Here is an 11,284-nt window from a genome sequence, read left to right as displayed (position 1 = left end):
TAGATCTTTAAAATTATACAACGGATCTTGATGCGGTCTTTTTAATAAATAGAGTGATTCGAGAGGCAGTTTTTTGTATTATTCTTAATAATAAACTTTCGCCCAATGAGATCACTACAAATCAAAATCAAATTTCTTTATCATTGATTGCTTGGTCTGTTATTAAAATCATATGAAACGTTCCAAATTTAAAATTTAATTAATTATTCATGCATACATGTATAGCCTTCGCCTTAAACGCCACTGCTCATAATATATAAGGATTTCATTTGGTACAAATCAAATATTGAGTTAAGGTTGGCCCGCATCTGTGGAATCGGTTTTAAATCGTCTAGACTTATCATTAGGATGTAGATTTTATCCTTCATTTCTAGTTGCGTTGATATCTGAGTAGATGACTAAATATTAACGCTTTTGTTTGATAACTTATCTTTTAAAATTAGTTTGATTTATTCATTATCATACGCTTACCGCTTTCTGTCTCTATGTATGCTTAGATATTTAAAATTACACAACGGATTTGAATGTGGTTTTTTTGTAATAGATATATTGATTTAAAAGGGAGGTTTATATGATAATACATGTAGAATATAGAAAAACACATGGATAAGTTTATAGGTTTCTAAAGTGATTTACTTGGTAGTAGGGCTTTGTGCTAGCTCGTCTGGATAGGTACCACCCACGCATCAGTTATTCTTCCGCCAAATAACAGTAGTCAGTATTATTCTGTTCCGGTTTGAAGGGTGAGTGAGCCAGTGTAACTACAGGCACAAGGGACATAACATCTGAGTTCCCAAAGTTGGCGGCACATTGACGATGTAAAGAATAGTTAATATTTCTTACAGCGTCATTGTCTATGGGTGATGGTGACAACTTACCATCAGATGGCCCAAATGCTCGTCAATCTATACCAATAAATATAAAACAAAAATAATAATGTCAGATGATCAGCATTGCACCCTTGCGAAGCTGGGGTCGACGAGTTGCTGGTTAATAATAAAAACCTGCATTATAATATTATCATTTATAGTCAACTAAATTTAATATTGAATTTATATAAATAATATTTATATAATCAGGGCCGGATTAAGGGGAGAGCAACCGGGGCAACTGCCTTAGGGCCTCCACTAAGGAGTCTCATATGATTACTGTTTTAAATAAAAATTATACGAACGGTAAATAAATTATTGCCAAATATACTGAGAGAAATTGATTATTCAAATTAATTTGTAAAATAAAAAATAAGCTAGCTAGCTATAATAGGCTTCAGGGCCTCCCAAGTTTAAATCTCGTCCTGGTTATGTTCAGATTGAATAAAGTCATAATACTTACAGCAATATTCTACCGCCAAGCAATACTTAGTGTTTCGTTTAATTTTGGAAATATTAGCGACTACCTGACAGAGCCAATGTTTATGGATCTGCGGTTACTGCATAAAATAGAGTGGCTCATTTACCAACCCGCATATAAATATTGTTTAAAAAAAATTGTATTCTCAGTACTCCGACTACCATTTTTCTTACCAACCACCAACCACTTTGTGGAACCAGCTTTCGCCGTCGGTTTTTCCGAACCGATACGACATGGGAACCTTCAAGAAAAGAGTGTACTCATTCCTTAACGGCCGGCAACGCACCTGCAAGCCCCCTGGTGTTGCAGGTGTCCATGGGCGATGGTAGTTACTTTCCATCAGGTGAGCCTCCTGCTCGTTTGCCACCTATATCATAAAAAAATCTCCAAAATTGAGGCAGATTCCTGCTGTGAACTTACCGGCTACAGCTTCTACTACTACTACACCGTGGAACCGAATTTGAGGAAATTAGCTATGAAGCAAACTTGAACTCCAAGGAAGAAAATTGCCTACTTTATTTGCCTAACACTTGACAAACATCCTCCCAAAACGCGATCAAAGCCGAGAGCGACAACTAGTACGAAACAAATAGTAAAATTATTGTTGAATCAATTCGAGCAGTTCGTGATATGAATTTCGATGATGTACTTTCAGAATACAGTCACAGGAACTTCAGTTTTCAATAACTGACTATTAAAATACTTCAACTATGTATGTATATTGTAGAATTATAACGCTTTAAAGTAACTGAGCCGAAACGGTAGTGATTGCGGGTTCAAGCCCAGGACAGCACTGAATTATCATAAATAAATATGAGACAACACATACATTACTCTGATCCCAATGTAAGTAGCTAAAGTACTTGTGTTATGGAAAATCAGAAGTAACGACGGTACCTCAAACATCCAGACCCAAAACAATATAGAAAACTAATGATAATCTACATTGAATCGGCCGGGAATCTAACCCGGGACCACGGATTGTCGAATCGACCACAGAGGTCGTCATGTTCTTAATATGTGTTTATAATTCACGTGAAGAAAAACATTGTGAGATAATTCTACCTCAAGTAAATTCACCAACCTGCATTGGAGCAGCATGGTGGAATATGCTCCTAACCTTGTCCTCCAAGGGGATAGGAGTCCATTAGCTAAGCAGTGGGAATTTTTCTTATTATAAAAAATCTTTTATAATAACGGTTTTTATAATATTTACTTAGTTTATTACTTTATATATAATTTTTAAATAAAAAAAATATATATGAAGTATTTGAAAACGTAGTAGGAAGTAGAGACCAATTAACTTTATTTTCAATTAGGCTTCATCTTTTTGTAACTTTAATTAATCTCAAACGATAGGGCTACTTGAAATTTATTATCACGGATTTCTAAATTAAATAATCTTCGTTAACATAATGCAATTAACTTTGCCGTTATAGAAAAAGATTAATTTAACTGGTTAATTAATAAAATACAAATTTTTAAATTTATTATTTACAAATTCTTTCGATTTTAAAACAATCTATACTTATATACTAATATTATAAATGTGAAAGTAACTCTGTCTGTCTGCAGCTCTTTCACGACCAAACTGCTGAACCGAATTTGATGAAATTTGATGAGAGGAAATTTGAACTCCAAGATAGGACATAGGCTACTTTTTTGCCTAACACATGATACCAACTAACCTATAAAACGCAAGCGAAGCCGCGAACAACAACAAGTAGTCTATAATTTATAATGGACAATTAATTACCTATTGTAAAAACGTTTATATATACACCAATGATTAAAAAACAGGATTAATTATAATTACGTCTTGGAATATATTGTTATTTTTTTATAATATACTCACCCATCTTGGCTTTATCCGTATCACGTACCTATCGGGTCTTCATAATCTAGGGTATCACTCAATCCAAAAAAAAAACAAAAACTTCATCAAAATCGTTCCAACGGTTTAAAAGAACTTAGTTTAGAGTTGAGTAATCACTCAGATATATAAATATAAAAACTTACATAAAATAAAATAATGTTAACATAGTAATAATGAATGTATTAATTTATGTACAGTCCGTAATACTGTTTCCAAAGGCATATACATATATAATATACTGTAAACGCTGTTAATAATTAAAGTCCATTTCAGTAAAACGTTAATTCGGATTAAAGTTTTAAAATAACACAACAAGTCTTTGCAATTTTTAAATATACGGAATACGTTAATATTAAATTTATTTTTATAATGCGTACTTGTTGAGATTAATGTGAAGTATTTTTCTGGAGCTTCCAGTGTACATAGTATTTGCTGTACCTATGACTTCGTGCGCGTTTGAATTTAACAAAAAATATTGTTATAATCTAAGTAACGTCTTATTACGCCAACTATATCATAGTGAAAGTCCCGTCAAAATCGGTCCAGCCGTTCCAGAGATTAGCCGGAACAAACTGACACAAAAATTATAAAAAAAGAGTGTTATCTTGTGTATAAGTACAGTGTATATACGCATATGTTTTTAGTAAAAAGCAGTTTTATTATAAATGGAGATTATGCTACACCCATTATTTTTGCAATATTTTGTCTTTTAGACATATTTTGTATAGAAAATTTACAATTACTCTTATCGACCCATATGTTTTTTGGAGATATGTTTGTGTATAAATTTGTCTATTTGTGTGAATAAAACTTTTCACGAATAACAATATAAACGTTAAAATCAAACTCACATTACTTTTAGTAGCTTTTAGTATAAGACTCCGAGTGCCATGATACCGGTTACATTCGAAAGAAAAAAGTATGTATATGCCTCTCAAATAATATATGTATGTTTTAATCGTGATCACTTTAAAACCGACGTCAGCATCTCCTCGCTATATAATAATAGTAAACATCCAATGCGGTGTGTTTACTTCGTTGTGGCAGATTTTCATCTGACACATGCAGGCTTCCTCACGATGATTCCCTTCACCGCCAAATACGAGATGGCTAATAAACAACTTATGGGAATTTGTAGTACTTGCCTGGGTTTGACGGAATCATTAAAATTCTGGTATTATATGCACTTATCGAACTTGTGGTTTTTTTAGAAATATCCGTTACAAGTCTACATCATATTATTTTATCATCATCTCTGGTGATAAAATAATAGTATCGGTAATTTTTCGCTTAAATCAAGAAGTACGCGTTTACTTGGTGGTAGGGCTTTGTGCAAACCCATCTGGGTACGTACCACCCACTCATCAAATATTCTACCGCTAAACAACAGTACGCAGTGTTGTTGTGTTCCGGTTTGAAGGGTGTATGAGCCAGTGTAACTACAGGCACAAGGGACATAGCGTCTTAGTTCCTAAGGTTGGTGGTGCATCGACGATGTAAGGAATAGTTAATATTTCTTACAGCGTCATTGTCTGTGGGGGATGGTGACCCATGATAAATCAGTAAAAAAAATGTTACATTTTTTTTTACTGATTTATAACCTAATTAACGTTTCAAACTTAAACATACTTTCTTACCGAACTCTTATATCGAACTTCAAACAAATGATTAGTCTGCAAAATCTGTCAATGTCACTTTTGTACTGATCTTGCTAACAAATTTACATTTGCGGTTGTAAATGAAACGACCGTTGAAATTTGAAATCTATACCAAGGGTATAGGGTCGTAAATCGAATGATAACGAAAAGTAAAGTTTATTATAACTTTGTATACCGGTACAAGGCAAGTCGATTTAAGTTTGCAGCAAGTTCCTAATGGTTTCATGAATTACGAATCAAAACTTGTGCGGTATTCGCGTTTTAATGACGGCATACTAATTTCCCCTGGAGAATAAAAATAATTACTGTTAACAAGATTTTACATTCGATATTTAAAAAAATAGATGCGTATACTTATAACAAATTCAGATTCATAAAGGCGTAAGTTGCGTCAATTTGATTTTGCTGTTCGAAAATAAAGTTTTTATACGAAAAATATAATTTTTCGCGAAACGGTTGTTTAATATTTTTTCAATAAAAGAAGTCGATAAATCCCGTACGAGTATGATTAACTCCAATTTTATGAAGTTCCGGCAATTTCATAAAATTGTACTTAATCGTAGTTACGCTTTTGTTTTACTTTGCGAATGAAAAAATTATAAATGAACCTTTATGACCCTTTACATTTAACTAGCAACCCGCCCGGCTTCGCACGCGTGCAAAACTAACACTAAATATAAAACACTAGTTTATTAACGACATCACAGTAGAAACTTTTAAAATAATCAGTGTTTCTTTACTATTTCATGTTTTATATGGGTAATTCTACGATAAGAGGTTTCAAGTCCATAGACAATACGGCCAGAGAGAAAAGTTGCTGTTTTTTCTTCAAACACTTATATTAAGATCGGGGTCCTATTTATGTATCATTTCACATAGAGGCAAGTCAATTAATTCATATTGTATTACTTTTTACAAGGCCAGGGTAAATACATTGGGCAGGGTAGAGACACCAAGACCAGGGTCGATACTTATTTGGCCAGGGGAGATAATGTGTGGCTATAAAAGTAACAAAATTAGTAAACTCAACTTCAATTAAACATTGTATTTAACATATAATCAGACTATAATAATTACCAATCATATTAAACATTAACAGACTATATTATTTCAGCCTTCTCTGAAATTTTAAGCAAAAGGTTCTTTAATGTCATTTCAAAATAATATATGAAATGAACATGGTTTTGTACCTACAACATAAAATAACATATTCAAATACAAGAACAATAACAACAGCCTGTTAGTTTCCCACTGCTGGGCAAAGACCTCCTCTCCCTTTGAGAAGGCTTGGAACATATTCCACCACGCTGTTCCAATGCGCGTTGGTGGAATATACATGTGGCAGAATTTCAATGAAATTAGACAGATGCAGGTTACCTCACGATAATTTTCCTTCACCGCCGAGCACGAGATGAATTAAAAGTACATGAGTATTTAGTTGTGCTTCAGGCAAGCAAGAATATATCCTACGAAGTTAGATAGTCTCCACTTTCAACAGGCACTGTTACCAGCCTCGTTCGGGAAAACCATCACCACTATGGAGTGTCAGTGTAATAATTATGATACAACAACAACAAAAACAAACAACAACAACCTGTAAATTCCCACTGCTGGGCTAAAGGCTTCCTCTCCCTTTGAGGAGAAGATTTCTATGAAATTTGTCACACCCAGGTTTCCTCACGATGTTTTTATAAAGACAATTAAGCACATGAATCAGCAGTGCTTGCCTGGGTTTGAACCCGCATTCATCGGTTAAGATGCACGTGCTCTAACCACTGGGCCAGTTTGGCTCTCATTCGTTAATACTAATCAGACCAGGGTCTAGATAGACTTTTACGAGTAAGTAATACAAATCGGACTTGCGATAACTAGTATAATTTTCATACTACATATGCTACAGTTCTCTAAATGAACTTATTTAATTTAAAAAAAAATCCATAACACTAGATGGACACGCAAGGTACCGGGAAAACTCTTTATTGTTCTTTACCACTAGCAATTAAACCGCCTATTTGAGGATATTTTCGATATCAATAACGAGTCTATTGATGCTAGGACAGTTCTTCTGAATAGCATTTGTCAAATCTCACAGAGATGCTTGGCACTAACAACTAATCGGTCTGCTGACCTTTTTAGCTCCTACACCGTCAGGAGAAACTTTACCGTGTACAGGTTCATGGTGATTCGGGTATAACTCTGTTAAATGGGTGACAAGAAAGTAAAACATGTCTCTGTTGCGGTATTGTGTTACGGTTCCATCGCTCCAGAAATGGATAATCTCTATTTCGGGTGGCGGGCCCATATGGGTTGAGCCGAATGTAACAAATTTCGTGCCCTCAAACAATAGCAAGTCATTTTTACTTGATTGTCTAAGCTCTCTTGCTTTCTTTTTCCATATCTTACGTGCCTTACGTTACTCTCTAAGAGTCATTTGGTCGACAGTGTTTATAATTTCTTTCTCCTTCTTTTTTAAGTATTTTGCTTTATCTTTTTGGTTTTGTAGTTTATATTTGTGGGATTATTTTTAATCTTTTCATATTGTAGTGTATTTACTTAACGCTGTAATCTTTCTCCATATGTTAACTTTTTCCCAGGGGCCATTATCTGTAATAATGTTATATATAATAACAATATGAACTGGGAACCTACTTTATATTTTAATTTTAATAATTTACTAAGATTATTTTAAGTATTCAAAAGTGTTTGTTGATAAAAAAGGGTACATCTAAGTTTATATACACTAACATTATCTCCCCTGGTCAAAAAGTCTCTCCCCTGTTACTTATCTTGCCAGGGGAAATATGGCAGGGGAGAGACGTTTACATGATAAATTCTTTTGTTTTAGTAAATATAAGAAATAAAAATAAAAAATCGGTATAATATGTATAACACTGTAACTATTGCATTATTATTGCCTCAGACTACTAAATACAAATAAATTAAATGAATAATATAACTTTTATGACTTACCAGGGGAGAGACACATTGACCTCGCGAAACAACTACTTTCAATCGACGCGTCGCAAAAACTAACAAATGATTACGATCTTTACGGCTAACTTGATGTCGGCATCAGCAAGTGTTTTGCTTTGCTAACTTGATGTCGATAGATGACTTTGAGCGGTATTTGGAATATGCCCGTTTTATATTTGTGTTGTATTAGCGGAATGAAATTTGCCAGGGTAGATAACCAAAAACATCGGGACAAAAGTTAAGTTTCAAAAAAATCCAAATAAATAAATATTGTTATATTTTTCCTTCATAATACTGAAGTATATTTATTACAGTTTATGTCTAAAATCCTTCAGTTAAATCACTGATGAAGAGAAAGTATGCATCGTTACCAATTTAAACTGAAACCGACAAGGGACAGGCCAGGGTAGAGACTTTTTAAGCCTTTATAAGAAATTTCTGAAAAATATACTTTAATTAGGCATTTCATCGTAACGTTATTTAATAAAGCACAATAAGGTGATGTGTTTAATTGCAAAAAATTACAATATATAATATAGCATTTATGTTTTAAGCTGTTTGCCGCACAAGTTACCTCTTATCGTAGAATCACCCATATACAAAAACCTTCCTCTCGAATCACTCTATCTATTAAAAAAACGTCATCAAGATCCATTGCGTCATTTTAAAGATCTAAGCATACATAGGCACAGACAGTGGTAAGCGCCTTTGTTTTATACTATGTAATGATGATCATTTATAAAGCACTTGCGCAGTTTTACTACTCATAACATCGCGCCTACTCGTAACTGTACAGAATAGTTTTAAAAATTAGTCCTACGAAGTCACAACTACATTTATTTAAAACTATCTCTATTACGAAGTAGTAAACACGCGCGACTTCCACCCACTCATTAGGGGGAGAGGTGCAGTAGTACGCATTATTATTAAATGAATTTTACAAGATGGCGATAACTGTTAACCAATCATAGGCCGTGACTATATGACGTCATGGCCTATGATTGGTTAACAGTAACCGCATATAAGTATCATGATGTAATTATGAGAAAGTTTTAATCTAAATGTTTGAAAACGTGTTTAACGTGAAAAAAGATTGTGCGTGCAGTGATATTAACGTAATAGATGTGAAATTTCTTAAATTATTATATTTAGCTGTCCTTCTTTTTCTCCTACGTCACATCTTTTTTCTGTCATGTAATGCAATATGTCAAAACATTAGGCGTCTTTAAAATTTTACTTCGAATTGTGGTCAACCTATTAAGAAGAATTATATTCTTATAAATTTTTGCCATTACTCACTTCATGCATCTATGCGGGCATGTACTCATGTATAAAAAAACATACATTTATTATATAATTATTACATAGTATAAAACAAAATAGCTTATCGATGTCTGACTCTATATACCTATGCTTGGATTTTTGAATTACGAAATAGATTGTGATGCGATTTTTAATAGAAAGAGTGATTCAAGAGGAAGGTTTTTATATTGTATATAGTATATGGATGAGCCATGATGGCTCAGTGGTTAGAACGTGTGCATCTTAATCGATGGTTGCGGGTTCAAACCCAGGCAAGCACCACCATATATATGTGTTTACAATTCATATCGTGCTCGGCGGTGAAGAAAAACATAATGAGGAAACTTGCATGTGTCTAATTTCATCGAAATTCTAACACATGTGCATTCCACCAACCCGCATTGGGACAGCGTGGTGGAATATGTTCCAAACCCTCTCCTTAATAGAAGACGTGGCCTTATCCCAGCAGTGGGAAATTTACATGCTGTTACTTTTTTTATTGTATATGGACAATTTAGTAAAGAAACACTGATAATTTCAGAAGTTTCTACTGTGATGTCATGCACTGCACCCATGTGACAAGCCGGGGCGGGTCGCTAGTTCAATTATAAAATAGTCACCAATGTTGCATTAATAAAATGTCATTTAAGTTTAAATGCTTTCTGACTAAAAATAATTATAAAAACTTATCCCACGTAACACTGAACTAAATGTCAAATGTATTCAAAATTCGAATCATATTTTACCGTTGTCCACAATTTGTATGATGAAGGGTTGTATCGCGCCAAAACGCTGTCACGTGGTTTTATATTACGGTTTAATTAATAAGCGGAGCGGGTTATACAGCGTAATAAAATAATTATTATTAATAAAAAATGATTTACAAATTTGAATATATTGTATTATATAGCTTATCATATTCAAATTTGTTATAACACAGTAAAGATGTGTCATGTTTCTTTTTTAATGTAAAATAAATAGAATTAGCATTAAAATAATTATTTTAAACGACTATGACGTAACTTACATAAGAAAACATTTATAATTTATATTTATATCTAAAGTATTACGTGCTACGCGTAGCGCTACGCGATGTAGATGCACCGTATGTGTAGTATTTATATATGTATGTTAACTCATAAATAAACTAAACTGAACGTAGACAATTTACAAAGAAGTATTAATTTTATTTTGTCTTAATAATTTGGGTAAAAATATATTTCAAAATAAATCTGTAAGAGTTTATTGTTCCGCTCAAGGAAAATAAAAAGTCATTATGATTCGCCCCTTATCTTTTTAAACTTCGAACGCGCTATCATTTGCAGCTACATCTCATAGGATTCGTAGGGCAGTGTGGCGCTGGCTGTTATAGGGGGCGGACGTTTCGTTAGCCGAGTTTCAGTTTGGCGGGAACGTGAATATTTTTTCGGACACTTTTTTATTTGGACTGACGTAATATTGTTTTGATGGAAATAAATTGTGGAAACTTTTCAATATTGTGGCTTTGGAAGTTGTGTCTATTGTTTTTGTTCGTGTCAAGATTTTAAAGTAAGTAATTTTAACCAAATTGTATTATTAAGCAATATAAATAATACAGACCTCCTATATTCAAATTATGGGATATTTTTACTATTGTGTTCTTAATTCGAAATTCAAAAAATTAGAAACAAATTATTACAATACGGATTATGAAAAAAAAAGGTTTTTAAATTTGGAATAAATTGCTTCATAAATATTTAGTATTTTGAAAAAGAATATGCAAAATTAATTAAATATATTTAGGTATACTATGTCAATATTTTGGGTAAAGAGACTAGAATGAAAGCCAGCATATTATAAATATATACCAGGATAACATATTTTAAAATAATTAGTACGTTACGCTATTTAAGTTTAAGAAAAGAACAATTTGTAATACACATTAATCGTGTGGAATTCTGCTGTTATTATTCGTAAGAAGAGAAAAATATTTTTAAAGGAGCGCTTGTTCGTTACAATAATTTTCAATTAATTTAAAACTTTCTTCGCATTTTCATTGGCCAAATAAAATAACTTATAACTTTAAATAAGATTATATGAATGGCAAGTTATAAAATAAAACTTGATAATATTTATTTAATATAGT

The 11,284-nt window shown here is 32.9% G+C and overlaps 1 protein-coding gene across 1 annotated transcript in view; it reads left to right on the top strand.

The window, feature by feature from the left end:
- Positions 1-10,524: 10,524 nt before the first annotated feature.
- Positions 10,525-11,284, top strand: part of LOC124539406 (Down syndrome cell adhesion molecule-like protein Dscam2) — a 159,465-nt gene continuing 158,705 nt past the window's right edge. The window contains exon 1 of the mRNA XM_047116797.1: positions 10,525-10,707. The gene's annotated coding sequence lies outside the window, so the exon portion shown is untranslated. The remainder of the gene's footprint in view (positions 10,708-11,284) is intronic.

This window comes from Vanessa cardui, chromosome 22 (assembly GCF_905220365.1).
Source record: "Vanessa cardui chromosome 22, ilVanCard2.1, whole genome shotgun sequence".
Lineage (NCBI taxonomy): Eukaryota > Metazoa > Arthropoda > Insecta > Lepidoptera > Nymphalidae > Vanessa > Vanessa cardui.
The sequence above is the reverse complement of the archived record's forward strand: the minus strand, read 5'-3'. Positions and strand labels throughout refer to the sequence as shown.